Consider the following 15,515-nt stretch of genomic DNA (forward strand, 5'->3'; position numbering starts at 1 on the left):
CAAAACATTGTTCCCATTGCAAAGGAGTGGGTCTCCTGTCGTTGTAATGCCCATTCTGAAAGAATGGTCGAAAAAATTTATCACTGGGGGTATACCTGAAACAACCGCCTAACTATTGTAACGGTCATCATGATGGCGCATGAGGAGAAGGAGGAGCAGTCCAGCGATTAGCCAAAGTCCAGAAGTGTGTTACCATGGGTGAGTGGAGGTACATGGCAAATTCCCGTTACAAACTTTAAATTTCGCTGTCATTTGCTGGTGGTGTGGTGAAGTCTTGCCCAATCCAACCCTTGTTCATCTTGATCAGAGTCAGCCTGTCAGCATTTACAGTTGACAGGCAGGTGCGTTTATCTGTAATGATTCCACCTGCGGCACTAAAAACACGCTCTGACAAAACGCTAGCGGCAGGGCAGGCCAGGACTTCCAAGGCGTAGAGAGCCAATTCATGCCACGTGTCCAGCTTGGATACCCATTAATTGTAAGGCACAGAGGAATGTCGGAGTACAGTTGTTTGATCTGCAAGGTACTCCTTGAGCATCTGGGCAAACTTAGGATTTTTTGTGGCACTACCCCGCACCTCAGGGGCTGTGGTATGTGAGGGCCTGAGAAAACTGTCCCACATCTTAAAGACTGTTCCCCTACCTCTGGCGGATTGGACTTGTGCCCCTCTCGGCTTTACGGCTTGGTTGTCCACTGATTCCTGACCTATGCCGCTAGCGTTTTTTGAGGGTAATGCTTTGCCTACTTCCGTGACTATGGCCTTCTGGAACTGCTGCATTTTGCCAGACCTCTTCACCTCGGGAATAAGAGACATAAAGTTCTCCTTGTAGCGTGGGTCTAACAGTGTTACCAACCAGTAATGATTGTCGGCAAAGATGTTCTTAACACGAGGGTCACGAGACAGGCAGCTTACCATAAAGTCAGCCATGTGTGCCAGACTCTTAACAGCCATCACTTCAGTATCCTGACCAACACGATGACTGAACATGCTGTCCTCCTCCTCCTCCTCCTCATCTACCCTGTCCTCTGGCCAGCCACGCTGAACCGAGGATATGACTGCATGTCATATCCTCAATTTGGCCAGAGAGTTGCTCCATGTCTTCATCCTCCTCCTCGTCATAGTCCTCCACTGCACGTTGTGATGAGACGAGGCTGGGCTGTGTGTTATCACCCACACCCACTACTGTTTCTTGCTCAAACTCATCGCGCTCCGCCTGCAATGCATCATGGTTGTTTCTTGAGCAGAGACCATTTTAGAAGGCAGAGAAGCGGTATGGTGACGCTAATAATGTCATCATCGCCGCTCACCATCTTGGTGGAGTCCTCAAACTTTTGGCGGATGGTACATAGGTCGGACATCCATCTCCACTTCTCAGGTGTTATGTGTGGAGTTTGACCCATTTCCCGACGGCTTAGGTGATGCAGGTACTCAACAACTGCCCTCTTCTGCTCACATATCATGACCAACATGTGCAGAGTTGAATTCCAACATGTGGGGACATCACACACCAGTCTGTGAGCCGGAAGATGCAAATGGCGCTGAAAGCCGGCAAGGCCGGCTGAAGCAGTAGGTGACTTTCGAAAATGTGCAGACAGGCGGCGAACGTTTACCAGCAGATCAGACAGCTCTGGGTATGACTTTAGAAACCGCTGAACCACGAGGTTGAGCACATGGGCCACGCATGGAACATGTGTCAGCTGGCCTCGCCTCAAAGCTGCCACCAGGTTCCGGCCATTGTCACACACAACCTTTCCTGGCTTTAGGTTCAGAGGTGTGAGCCAGTGATCTGCCTGCTGTTTCAGAGCTGTCCACACCTCTTCTGCATTGTGGGGTTTGTCACCTATGCAGATTAGCTTCAGCACAGCCTGTTGCCGCTTCGCCGAGGCAGTGCTGCAGTGCTTCTGTGTCGCCCTGGACAAGCCAGGGGCCACAGAGCACAACACTTACACACCCCACACTCCCTGCAGGCATATCATAGTCAAAACACCAAATCCTTGTTGCCTTCCCCAGGGGCTGTTGTCCACACCAGGGGGTGGAGCCAGGCAGTTGGTCTCCACCCACCAAGGAGGAGGGAAAACACAGGCAGTGAGAGTTAAGCTAAGGAAGTGGAAGGAGGAAAGTAGTAGAGAGGAGAAAAGTGACAGCAAAGAGCCTGAAGTTGGTCCGGGTGTGTGGCCCGGACAGGACAGCAAAGTTGGCAGGATGTGGTGACCGTCTGCAGTGGAGGCCGATTGGAGTCTGCCGTAAGGACCGTGGACGGGTGGTGACCCGGCCGTACCGGACCGGTATACAAAGAGAAGACAGCACCATTGGCAGGGGTCTTTCGGATCCCGGCAAGGCTTGGTGTCGCCGTGAATTTGCCAAATCCGTTAGTGAAGGGGACCTCAGGGTTTCCAAACAGCCAAGTCACGATAGAAGGCAACCGTCCAACCGTAAAGGGGAGACACCGCCACCGCCAAGGGCAACCGTCTCCCAGGGCCAGCGCCTGTGGGCAAAAGGGGCTCCTCCGGCCCATATCCAGGTCGGGGAGCGGGTTACCGGTGGGAAACCATCACTACCAACACTGAACTTAGGTGCAGGGAGAGACAGTCATCACTAACCTGCAGGGAGGAACATCCGCAGCCGTCCGAGGGACCCGTCCATCCAGCCACTTGTTTTACCGTGAACTGTGTCATCATCATTGGGCTGAGTGAGTACCTCCGTGCCGTGCGGCACAGCGCTGCCCCTGCGACCCTGCACCTCATCAGGCCCCGCAACCCGCCTGTCATCCATCTCTACCCCATCACCGGGCCCCGGGACAACCAACCCCCCTACCCACGGAGGGGAGAAATAACAACAAAGCTGCTCCCTGTCACAGGCTCCCGGGATCCACGTCCAGAGCAGCGGTGGTGTCCACACAATCACCACAACCGTGGGTGGCGTCACGGACAATATCCCCAAAACCCAAACCACCCCTTTTCAATCACGGGCGAGGAGCGCCGCTCGAGCCACCGGGATCCGGCCATCGCTCGAGCCACCGAGCAGCAGCAGCCGTAGAGCAGCGGCAGCCGGACCCGAGCTGTGAGAGAGCGCAGCGTCCCCTCCTCCGCCCGCGACACTTACAGCTTGGGACTGGTGTGGAGGGTAAAGTGGATGAGGATGCACAGGAGGAGGAGGAGGCTGAGGAGCATGACATTCCGGAGCTGTAGAGTGTGGGTGAAACCCTGACTGAGGTAGGGCCTGCAAAACTTGGTGTGTGAAGGACGTGTTCCGTCCCTCGCTCAGACTGGGTCCCAGCTTCCACAATATTAACCCAGTGTGACGTCAACGAGATGTAGCGGCCTTGCCCACATGCACTTGTCCACGTGCCTGTGGTTAGGTGGACTTTGGGTGAAACAGCGTTGTTCAGGGCACGTGTGATGTTTTGTGACACGTGGTTATGCAATGCGGGGACGGCACACCGGGAGAAATAGTGGCGGCTGGGGACCGAGTAACGTGGGACAGCTGCCACCATCAGGTCGCGGAATGCTTCTGTCTCAACCAGCCTAAAAGGCAACATTTCCAGCGCAAGCAGTCGCGAAATGTTAGCATTTAGAAGTGTGGCATGTGGGGCGTTGGCAGTGTATTTGCGCCTGCGTTCAAAGGTTTGCTGAATGGATAACTGAACGCTGCGCTGGGACAAGGACGTGCTTGATGATGGTGTTATTTCTGCGTGGGCAACTGCAGGTGCAGGGCCGGAGGAGGCTTGTTTGCGGGCAGCATGGACAGGGGATTGGCTCGCATGCACAACAAGTGAAGATGTAGCAGTGACATCAGCAAGCACTGCTCCTCGACTCCGTTGTACATCCCACAAAGTCGGGTGCTTGGCTGACATGTGCCTGATCATTCTGGTGGTGGTCAGGCTGCTAGTTTTGGTACCCCTGCTGATGCTGGCACGGCAGGTGTTGCAAATGGCCTTTTTAGAATCATCTGGAGCCAACTTAAAAAACTGCCAGACTCGGGAAGACCTAACATTTGTACAGGCACCTTGTGTCGTGTTGTTCCGGGGAACAGTTACCTGACGTCTGCCTGGGGCCACCACCCTGCTTCTTACTGCCTGTTGGGATGCTACGCCTCCCTCCCCCTGTGCACTGCTGTCCTCGCTCTGCATATCCTCCTGCCAGGTTGGGTCAGTTACTGGATCATCCACCACGTCGTCTTCCTCTTCCGCACCCTGCTCCTCCTGACTTCCTGACAATTGTGTCTCATCATCGTCCACCCCTTGTTGAGACACGTTGCCAACTTCGTGAGAAAATGGCTGCTCAAATATTTGGGCATCTGTACATACAATCTCGTCATGGCCCACTTCAACAGGAGCTGGCGAGAGGCCAGAATGTGTGAATGGAAACGTGAACGAACAGCTCTTCCGAGTGTCCAAGTGTGGGATCAGTAATGTCCGTGGACGTGTACTCGGCCTGGTGGTAGGAAGGAGGATCAGGTTCGAAAATGTGCGGTGCAGTATCACGGCTACTGACACTTGACCGTGTGGAAGACAGAGTGTTTGTGGTGGTGCCAATCTGACTGGAAGCATTATCCGCTATCCAACTAACAACCTGTTGACACTGGTCTTGGTTCAAGAGCGGTGTACTGCTGCGGTCCCCAAGAATTTGGGACAGGGCGTGCGAGCGAGTAGATGTGGCCCTTTGTTGTGGTGAAATTAGAGCTTGCACACGACCTCGGTCTCCGCCTGCACCACCATCACGTCCACTTCCTTGTTCGTTGCCAACGCCCTTGCGCATTTTGCAATGCTGTGCTGATGTGTATTCACTAGACTTGTGCGTTATATCCAAGTTTTTGCAAAACGCACACAAGTGCAGCGGAAAGCTGCCACCAACAGGCACACACGTGCGGTTTTTAAATGCAAGCACGGAGGCACTAAGAACCTAACAGGTCTCTATCCAGGGACAACGTGGAGCCTCCCAATTTTTGGCTGCCCTGCCAAAGGGCTATACTACAATAGACCCACTTCCTTACAATGGGCACTTCAGGTTTACAGGCCCTCATGCACGTCTCTATCTAGGGACAATGTGGCGCCTCCCAATTTTTGGCTGCCCTGCCAAAGGGCTATACTACAATAGACCCACTTTCTTACAATGGGCACTTCAGGTTTACAGGCCCTCATGCACGTCTCTATCTAGGGACAACGTGGCGCCTCCCAATTTTTGGCTGCCCTGCCAAAGGGCTATACTACAATAGACCCACTTCCTTACAATGGGCACTTCAGGTTTACAGGCCCTCATGCACGTCTCTATCTAGGGACAATGTGGCGCCTCCCAATTTTTGGCTGCCCTGCCAAAGGGCTATACTACAATAGACCCGCTTCCTTACAATGGGCACTTCAGGTTTACAGGCCCTCATGCACGTCTGTATGCAGGGGCATTGGTGAACCTCCCAATTTTTGGCTGCCCTGCCAAAGGAAAATACTACAAAGACTCACTTCCTCAAAATGGGCACATTAGACTCAAGAGGCCTTCATGTACGTCTCTTCTCAGGGACATCGGAGTGCCACACAATGTTTTACGTAAAATCTTTCATGTATTAATCTCAAAAAGTAACATACACCAGCTCTATCTCACTATTGGGTATGTGCCCTTAACATTTCTGCCATGAAAAATCATTTTGGGGTCATTTTGGAAGGTTTTCTGGTGAGTCCGTAAAAATGGCGTAAAACGCGGACAAAATTGTTCACAGCTGTTACTTTTGAGTGATAAATGCTTCAAGGGGTCTTCCCCATGCTGTTGCCATGTCATTTGAGCACTCTTCTGAGACTTTTGTGACATTTTTAGGGTTTCTCCATGCTGCCGGGGGTCATTTCACAAAAATACTCGGGTCTCCCATAGGATAACATTGGGCTCGTTGCTCGGGCCGAGTACACGAGTATCTTGGGATGCTCGGCCCGAGCCTCGAGCACCCGAGCTTTTTAGTACTCGCTCATCGCTAGTCATCACGTCTACTTCACATGCAGAAGGTTCTGGGCTCAATCCCCAGGAAAAACAAGCCGTTTTCGCTGTTGAAGTAATTTGCTATCAACCTGTAATATATGAAATTCTTGGTTTTGTTGCCAACTGATAATATATTTTGGCTTCCCTCACCAAGAGAACTACGATTTTAGGTTTCTTTTTTATTGACCATTTTAGCAGAAAACATAATCCCATATTATAAAAATCCTGTTTGTTTCCAAATATATAGTTCCTTTAAATACAAAAGCAAACAACTAAACTATGTGGAAAAAAGTAACACATTCAATGTAAGCTTCCTTTTAAGCAAAATCCCTTTGTAGGAATAAAACTGGTTAAATATGTAATAAAAATTGTAAATGTTTCATTAACCAAAAATACTTTCCTTCAGCAATAAAAAGGCCCCGTCAGTCACAATTGTGCTCTGCTAGCCAATACACAAAAACTTTCCATCGGATTTCATAGAGTTGTGGTCATCACGTCTGCTTAACACGCAGAAGGTCCTGCGTTCTATCCCCAGTAAAACCAATCTGTTCTTGGTGTTAAAATAATACTCAATTAAACTACAATATATGAAGTTCTTGGCTTTGTTGCTGAAGGATAGGATGTTTTGGCTTCCATCCCCAACAGAGCTACGAATTTGTTTTTTTTTTCCCTGGCGGTCAAAACTCGTCTCTAATTGCCATTACTTTGCAGGCTTTCAAAGGTTTCATAGTGTAGTGGAAATCACGTCTGCTTTACACACAGAAGGTCCTGGGTTCAATCCCCAGTGAAACCCATGTGTTCTTGTGTTGAAATAATCCCCTATCAACCTGCAGTATATAAAGTTCTTGGCTTTGTTGCCGAATAACTGGATGTTTTAGCTTCCATCACCAACAGAGCTACAAATTTGTTTTTTTTTCCCCTGGCGATCAAAACTCGTCTCTAATTGCCATTACTTTGCAGGATTTCAAAGGTTTCATAGTGTAGTGGCCATCACGTCTGCTTCACACGCAGAAGGTCCTGGGTTCAATCCCCAGTGAAACCAATTTGTTTTTGGTGTTGAAATAATTTCCTATCGACTTGTAATATGTGAAATTCTTGGTTTCGTTGCCAAATGACAATACATTTTGGCTTCCATCACAAAGAGAACTACGATTTTGGGTTTCTTTTTTATTGACCATTTTAGCAGAAAACATAATCCCATATTATAAAAATCCTATTTGTTTCAAAATATATAGTTCCCATAAATACAAAAGCAAAAGACCAAACTATGGAGAAAAAAGTAACACATTCAATATAAACTTCAATTTAAGCAAAATCCCTTTGTAGGAATAAAACTGGTAAAATATGTAATAATAATTGTAAATGTTTCATTAACCAAAAATACTTTCCTTCAGCAATAAAAAGGCCCCGCCAGTCACAATTCTGCTCTGCTAGCCAATACACAGTAACTTTTCGGCAGGTTTCATAGTGTAGTGGTCATCACGTCTGCTAAACACGCAGAAGGTCCTGGGTTCAATCCCCAGTGAAACCAATCTGTTCTTAGTGTTAAAATAATACGCTATCCAACTCCAATATATGAAGTTCTCGGCTTTGTTGCCGAATGACGGGATGTTTTGGCTTCCATCACAAACAGAACTACAAATTATTTTTTTTTTCCCCTGGCGGTCAAAACTCGTCTCTAAATGCCATTACTTTGCAGGATTTCACAGGTTTCATAGTGGAGTCGTCATCACGTCTACTTCACACGCAGAAGGTCCTGGGTTCAATCCCCAGTAAAATCAAGCCGTTTTCACTGTTGAAGTAATTTGCTATCAACCTCTAACATATGAAATTCTTTGTTTTGTTGCCAACTGATAATATATTTTGGCTTCCATCACCAAGAGAACTACGATTTTGGGTTTCTTTTTTATTGACCATTTTAGCAGAAAACATAATCCTATTTTAAAAAAATCCTGTTTGTTTCAAAATATATAGTTCCTTTAAATGCAAAAGCAAACAACTAAACTATGTGGAAAAAAGTAACACATTCAATGTAAACTTCCTTTTAAGCAAAATCCCCTTGTAGGAATAAAACTGGTAAAATATGTAATAAAAATTGTAAATGTTTCATTAACCAAAAATACTTTCCTTCAGCAATAAAAAGGCCCCGTCAGTCACAATTCTTCTCTGCTAGCCAATACACAGTAACTTTCCATCAGGTTTCATAGAGTAGTGGTCATCACGTCTGCTTAACACGCAGAAGGTCCTGCATTCAATCCCCAGTAAAACCAATCTGTTCTTGGTGTTGAAATAATACTCAATTAAACTACAATATATGAAGTTCTTGGCTTTGTTGCTGAATGATGGGATGTTTTGGCTTCCATCCCCAACAGAGCTACGAATTTGTTTTTTTTTTCCCCTGGCGGTCAAAACTCGTCTCTAATTGCCATTACTTTGCAGGCTTTCAAAGGTTTCATAGTGTAGTGGAAATCACGTCTGCTTTACACGCAGACGGTCCTCGGTTCAATCCCCAGTGAAACCCATGTGTTCTTGGTGTTGAAATAATCCTTTATCAACCTGCAGTATATAAAGTTCTTGGCTTTGTTGCCGAATAACGGGATGTTTTAGCTTCCATCACCAACAGAGCTACGAATTTGTTTTTTTTCCCCTGGCGGTTAAAACTCGTCTCTAATTGCCATTACTTTGCAGAATTTCAAAGGTTTCATAGTGTAGTGGTTATCACGTCTGCTTCACACGCAGAAGGTCCTGGGTTCAATCCCCAGTGAAACCAATCTGTTTTTGGTGTTGAAGTAATTTCCTATCGACTTGTAATATGTGAAATTCTTGGTTTCGTTGCCAAATGACAATACATTTTGGCTTCCATCACAAAGAGAACTACGATTTTGGGTTTCTTTTTTATTGACCATTTTAGCAGAAAACATAATCCCATATTATAAAAATCCTATTTGTTTCAAAATATTTAGTTCCCATAAATACAAAAGCAAAAGACCAAACTATGGAGAAAAAAGTAACACATTCAATATAAACTTCAATTTAAGCAAAATCCCTTTGTAGGAATAAAACTGGTAAAATGTGTAATAATAATTGTAAATGTTTCATTAACCAAAAATACTTTCCTTCAGCAATAAAAAGGCCCCGTCAGTCACAATTCTGCTCTGCTAGCCAATTCACAGCAACTTTTCATCAGGTTTCATAGTGTAGTGGTCATCATGTCTGCTTAACACGCAGAAGGTCCTGGGTTCAATCCCTAGTGAAACCAATCTGTTCTTAGTGTTGAAATAATACGCTATCCAACTACAATATATGAAGTTCTCGGCTTTGTTGCCATATGACGGGATGTTTTGGCTTCCATCACAAACAGAACTACAAATTATTATTTTTTTTCCCCTGGTGGTCAAAACTCGTCTCTAAATGCCATTACTTTGCAGGATTTTACAGGTTTCATAGTGAAGTCGTCATCACGTCTACTTCACACGCAGAAGGTCCTGTTTTCAATCCCCAGTAAAAACAAGCCGTTTTCGCTGTTGAAGTAATTTGCTATCAACCTGTAACATATGAAATTCTTTGTTTTGTTGCCAACTGATAATATATTTTGGCTTTTATCCCCAAGAGAACTACGATTTTGGGTTTCTTTTTTATTGACCATTTTAGCAGAAAACATAATCCCATATTATAAAAATCCTGTTTGTTTCAAAATATATAGTTCCTTTAAATACAAAAGCAAACAACTGAACTATGTGGAAAAAAGTAACACATTCAATGTAAACTTCCTTTTAAGCAAAATCCCTTTGTAGGAATAAAACTGGTAAAATTTGTAATAAAAATTGTAAATGTTTCAATAACAAAAAATACTTTCCTTCAGCAATAAAAAGGCCCCGTCAGTCACATTTCTGCTCTGCTAGCCAATACACAGTAACTTTCCATCAGGTTTCATAGAGTAGTGGTCATCACGTCCGCTTAACACGCAGAAAGACCTGCGTTCAATCCCCAGTTAAACCAATCTGTTCTTGGTGTTAAAACAATACTCAATTAAACTACAATATATGAAGTTCTTGGCTTTGTTGCCGAATGATGGGAAGTAATTTGCTATTAACCTATAACATATGAAATTCTTTCGTTTGTTGCCAACTGATAATATATTTTGGCTTCCATCACCAAGAGAACTACGATTTTGGGTTTCTTTTTTATTGACCATTGTAGCAGAAAACATAATCCCATATTATAAAAATCCTGTTTGCTTCAAAATATATAGTTCCTTTAAATACAAAATCAAACAACTAAACTATGTGGAAAAAAGTAACACATTCAATGTAAACTTCCTTTTAAGCAAAATCCCTTTGTAGGAATAAAACTGGTAAAATATGTAATAAAAATTGTAAATGTTTCATTAACCAAAAATACTTTCCTTCAGCAATAAAAAGGCCCCGTCAGTAACAATTCTGCTCTGCTAGCCAATACACAGTAACTTTCCATCAGGTTTCATAGAGTAGTGATCATCACGTCTGCTTAACACGCAGCAGGTCCTGAGTTCAATCCCCAGTGAAAGCCATGTGTTCTTGGTGTTGAAATAATCCCCTATCAACCTGCAGTATATAAAGTTCTTGGCTTTGTTGCCGAATAACGGGATGTTTTAGCTTCCATCACCAACAGAGCTACGAATTTGTTTTTTTCCCCTGGCGGTCAAAACTCGACTCTAATTGCCATTACTTTGCAGGATTTCAAAGGTTTCATAGTGTAGTGGTCATCATGTCTGCTTCACACGCTGAAGGTCCTGGGTTCAATCCCCAGTGAAACCAATCTGTTTTTGGTGTTGAAGTAATTTCCTATCGACTTGTAATATGTGAAATTCTTGGTTTCGTTGCCAAATGACAATACATTTTGGCTTCCATCACAAAGAGAACTACGATTTTGGGTTTCTTTTTTATTGACCATTTTAGCAGAAAACATAATCCCATATTATAAAAATCCTATTTGTTTCAAAATATTTAGTTCCCATAAATACAAAAGCAAAAGCCCAAACTATGGAGAAAAAGTAACACATTCAATATAAACTTCAATTTAAGCAAAATCCCTTTGTAGGAATAAAACTGGTAAAATGTGTAATAATAATTGTAAATGTTTCATTAACCAAAAATACTTTCCTTCAGCAATAAAAAGGCCCCGTCAGTCACAATTCTGCTCTGCTAGCCAATTCACAGCAACTTTTCATCAGGTTTCATAGTGTAGTGGTCATCATGTCTGCTTAATACGCAGAAAGTCCTGGGTTCAATCCCCAGTGAAACCAATCTGTTCTTAGTGTTGAAATAATATGCTATCCAACTACAATATATGAAGTTCTCGGCTTTGTTGCCGTATGACGGGATGTTTTGGCTTCCATCACAAACAGAACTACAAATTATTATTTTTTTTCCCCTGGTGGTCAAAACTCGTCTCTAAATGCCATTACGTTGCAGGATTTTACAGGTTTCATAGTGAAGTCGTCATCACGTCTACTTCACACGCAGAAGGTCCTGTTTTCAATCCCCAGTAAAAACAAGCCGTTTTCGCTGTTGAAGTAATTTGCTATCAACCTGTAACATATGAAATTCTTTGTTTTGTTGCCAACTGATTATATATTTTGGCTTTTATCCCCAAGAGAACTACGATTTTGGGTTTCTTTTTTATTGACCATTTTAGCAGAAAACATAATCCCATATTATAAAAATCCTGTTTGTTTCAAAATATATAGTTCCTTTAAATACAAAAGCAAACAACTAAACTATGTGGAAAAAAGTAACACATTCAATGTAAACTTCCTTTTAAGCAAAATCCCTTTGTAGGAATAAAACTGGTAAAATTTGTAATAAAAATTGTAAATGTTTCAATAACAAAAAATACTTTCCTTCAGCAATAAAAAGGCCCCGTAAGTCACATTTCTGCTCTGCTAGCCAATACACAGTAACTTTCCATCAGGTTTCATAGAGTAGTGGTCATCACGTCCGCTTAACACGCAGAAAGACCTGCGTTCAATCCCCAGTTAAACCAATCTGTTCTTGGTGTTAAAACAATACTCAATTAAACTACAATATATGAAGTTCTTGGCTTTGTTGCCGAATGATGGGAAGTAATTTGCTATTAACCTGTAACATATGAAATTCTTTCGTTTGTTGCCAACTGATGATATATTTTGGCTTCCATCACCAAGAGAACTACGATTTTGGGTTTCTTTTTTATTGACCATTTTAGCAGAAAACATAATCCCATATTATAAAAATCCTGTTTGCTTCAAAATATATAGTTCCTTTAAATACAAAATCAAACAACTAAACTATGTGGAAAAAAGTAACACATTCAATGTAAACTTCCTTTTAAGCAAAATCCCTTTGTAGGAATAAAACTGGTAAAATATGTAATAAAAATTGTAAATGTTTCATTAACCAAAAATACTTTCCTTCAGCAATAAAAAGGCCCCGTCAGTAACAATTCTGCTCTGCTAGCCAATACACAGTAACTTTCCATCAGGTTTCATAGAGTAGTGGTCATCACGTCTGCTTAACACGCAGAAGGTCCTGGGTTCAATCCCCAGTGAAACCCATGTGTTCTTGGTGTTGAAATAATCCCCTATCAACCTGCAGTATATAAAGATCTTGGCTTTGTTGCCGAATAACGGGATGTTTTAGCTTCCATCACCAACAGAGCTACGAATTTGTTTTTTTCCCCTGGCGGTCAAAACTCGACTCTAATTGCCATTACTTTGCAGGATTTCAAAGGTTTCATAGTGTAGTGGTCATCACGTCTGCTTCACACGCAGAAGGTCATGGGTTCAATCCCCAGTGAAACCAATCTGTTTTTGGTGTTGAAGTAATTTCCTATCGACTTGTAATATGTGAAATTCTTGGTTTCGTTGCCAAATGACAATACATTTTGGCTTCCATCACAAAGAGAACTACGATTTTGGGTTTCTTTTTTATTGACCATTTTAGCAGAAAACATAATCCCATATTATAAAAATCCTATATGTTTCAAAATATATAGTTCCCATAAATACAAAAGCAAAAGTCCAAATTATGGAGAAAAAAGTAACACATTCAATATAAACTTCAATTTAAGCAAAATCCGTTTGTAGGAATAAAACTGGTAAAATATGTAATAATAATTGTAAATGTTTCATTAACCAAAAATACTTTCCTTCAGCAATAAAAAGGCCCCGTCAGTCACAATTCTGCTCTGCTAGCCAATACACAGTAACTTTTCGTCAGGTATCATAGTGTAGTGGTCATCATTTCTGCTTAACACGCAGAAGGTCCTGGGTAGAGTTGAGCGCAGTTCGAGGTTCTCTAGTTCTAGGCTCGAGTGATTTTGGGGGCTGTTCGAGATTTAACTAGAACTCGAGCTTTTTGCAAAAGCTCGATAGCTCTAGATACGTTCGAGAACGGTTCTAGCAGCAAAAAGCAGGGCTTTTTACAGCTATAGTGTGCAGGAGCCATCGCTGGCAGCCTGCCACAAGCTGGTAACCAAGATATACATCGGGTATCCAACCAAAGCGCTTTGGTTAGTAACCCGATGTTTATCCTAGTTACGTGCAGGAAGCCCACACTTCCCCGCTCAGCTCGCTCCGCCCCCTCCTGCCCGCGGCATGTACACACGTACACACGTATACACACACACACACACACACACGGTCCTGCTCGGCTTACCTGCGGTCGGCCCGGGGGCAGCAGTCCTTGGCACTGGAAACTGTGGCTGCCGGCCCTTTAAGGCCCGCAGGCCACAGCGTTCACTGTGTTCTCCTGCATTGAGCATCATCTGTGGGCGGAGCTACCGCCCGGCGTCCTGCTCGGTCGCACAGATGAAGGAGTCACAGTGCCAGCCAGCGACCCCCAGCACATCGCTTCCCTCCGGCGCTGTGTGGGCCCCATCTGCACCGTGACCTGATCAGTATGTGGGACATCACTCCCTCCCCGCCCCTCCCTGTCCCCCCTTGCGTGTGTGGGCCCCGCAGAGCCGTGTGTGTGGCCCCCGGAGCCACGTGTGTGGGCCCCGCAGAGCAAGGTGTGTGTTTGTATGTATGCATGCAGCAGAGCAGTATGCGTGTCTATATGTATGTATATATGCAGCAGAGCAGTATGCGTGTATGTATGTATGTATGTATATATGCAGTAGAGCAGTATGCTTGTCTGTATGTATGTATATATGCAGCAGAGCAGTATGCGTGTCTGTATGTACGCATGTATATATGCAGCAGAGCACTTTACGTGTCTGTATGTATGTATATATATGCAGCAGAGCAGTATACGTGTCTGTATGTATGTATGTATATATGCAGCAGAGCAGTATGCGTGTCTGTATGTATGTATATATGCAGCAGAGCAGTATGCGTGTCTGTATGTATGTATGTATATATGTAGCAGAGTAGTATGCGTGTCTGTATGTATGTATATATATATATATATATGCAGCAGAGCAATATGCGTGTCTGTCTGTATGTATGCATGTATGTATGTATGCAGCAGAGCAGTATACGTGTCTGTATGTATGTATATATGTAGCAGAGTAGTATGCGTGTCTGTATGTATATATATGCAGCAGAGCAATATGCGTGTCTGTCTGTATGTATGCATGTATGTATGCAGCAGAGCAGTATGCGTATCTGTATGTATGTATGTATATATGCAGCAGAGCAGTATGCGTGTCTGTATGTATGTATATATGCAGCAGAGCAGTATGCGTGTCTGTATGTATGTATGTATGTATATATGTAGCAGAGTAGTATGCGTGTCTGTATGTATGTATATATATATGCAGCAGAGCAATATGCGTGTCTGTCTGTATGTATGCATGTATTTATGCAGCAGAGCAGTATACGTGTCTGTATGTATGTATATATGTAGCAGAGTAGTATGCGTGTCTGTATGTATATATATATGCAGCAGAGCAATATGCGTGTCTGTATGTATGCATGTATGTATGCAGCAGAGCGGTATACGTGTCTGTATGTATGTATATATGTAGCAGAGCAGTATGCATGTCTGTATGTATGTATGTATGTATATATGCAGCAGAGCAGTATGCGTGTATGTATGTATATATGCAGCAGAGCAGTATGCGTGTCTGTATGTATGTATGTATATATGTAGCAGAGTAGTATGCGTGTCTGTATGTATATATATATGCAGCAGAGCAATATGCGTGTCTGTCTGTATGTATGCATGTATGTATGCAGCAGAGCAGTATACGTTTCTGTATGTATGTATATATGTAGCAGAGCAGTATGCGTGCATGTATATATATATATGCAGCAGAGCAGTATGCGTGTCTGTATATATGTATGTATATATGTAGCAGAGTAGTATGCGTGTCTGTATGTATGTATATATATATGCAGCAGAGCAATATGCGTGACTGTCTGTATGTATGCATGTATGTATGCAGCAGAGCAGTATGCGTGTCTGTATGTATGCATGCAGAGCAGTATGCGTGTCTTTCTGTATGTATGTATGTATGCAGAAGAGCAGTATGCGTGTCTGTTTGTATGTATGTATGCATGTATGTATGCAGCAGAGCAGTATGCGTGT

At 43.6% G+C, this 15,515-nt stretch overlaps 2 non-coding genes across 2 annotated transcripts; both read left to right on the forward strand.

The window, feature by feature from the left end:
* Positions 1 to 8,658: 8,658 nt before the first annotated feature.
* TRNAV-CAC (transfer RNA valine (anticodon CAC)) lies at positions 8,659 to 8,731 on the forward strand. The gene has a single exon. It is a non-coding gene; the product is annotated as a tRNA-Val (tRNA).
* A 2,441-nt stretch (positions 8,732 to 11,172) lies between these two features.
* On the forward strand, positions 11,173 to 11,245 carry TRNAI-AAU (transfer RNA isoleucine (anticodon AAU)). Its single transcript has one exon. It is a non-coding gene; the product is annotated as a tRNA-Ile (tRNA).
* The last annotated feature ends 4,270 nt before the right edge of the window (positions 11,246 to 15,515 follow it).

Source organism: Anomaloglossus baeobatrachus, chromosome 2 (genome assembly GCF_048569485.1).
Source record: "Anomaloglossus baeobatrachus isolate aAnoBae1 chromosome 2, aAnoBae1.hap1, whole genome shotgun sequence".
NCBI lineage: Eukaryota > Metazoa > Chordata > Amphibia > Anura > Aromobatidae > Anomaloglossus > Anomaloglossus baeobatrachus.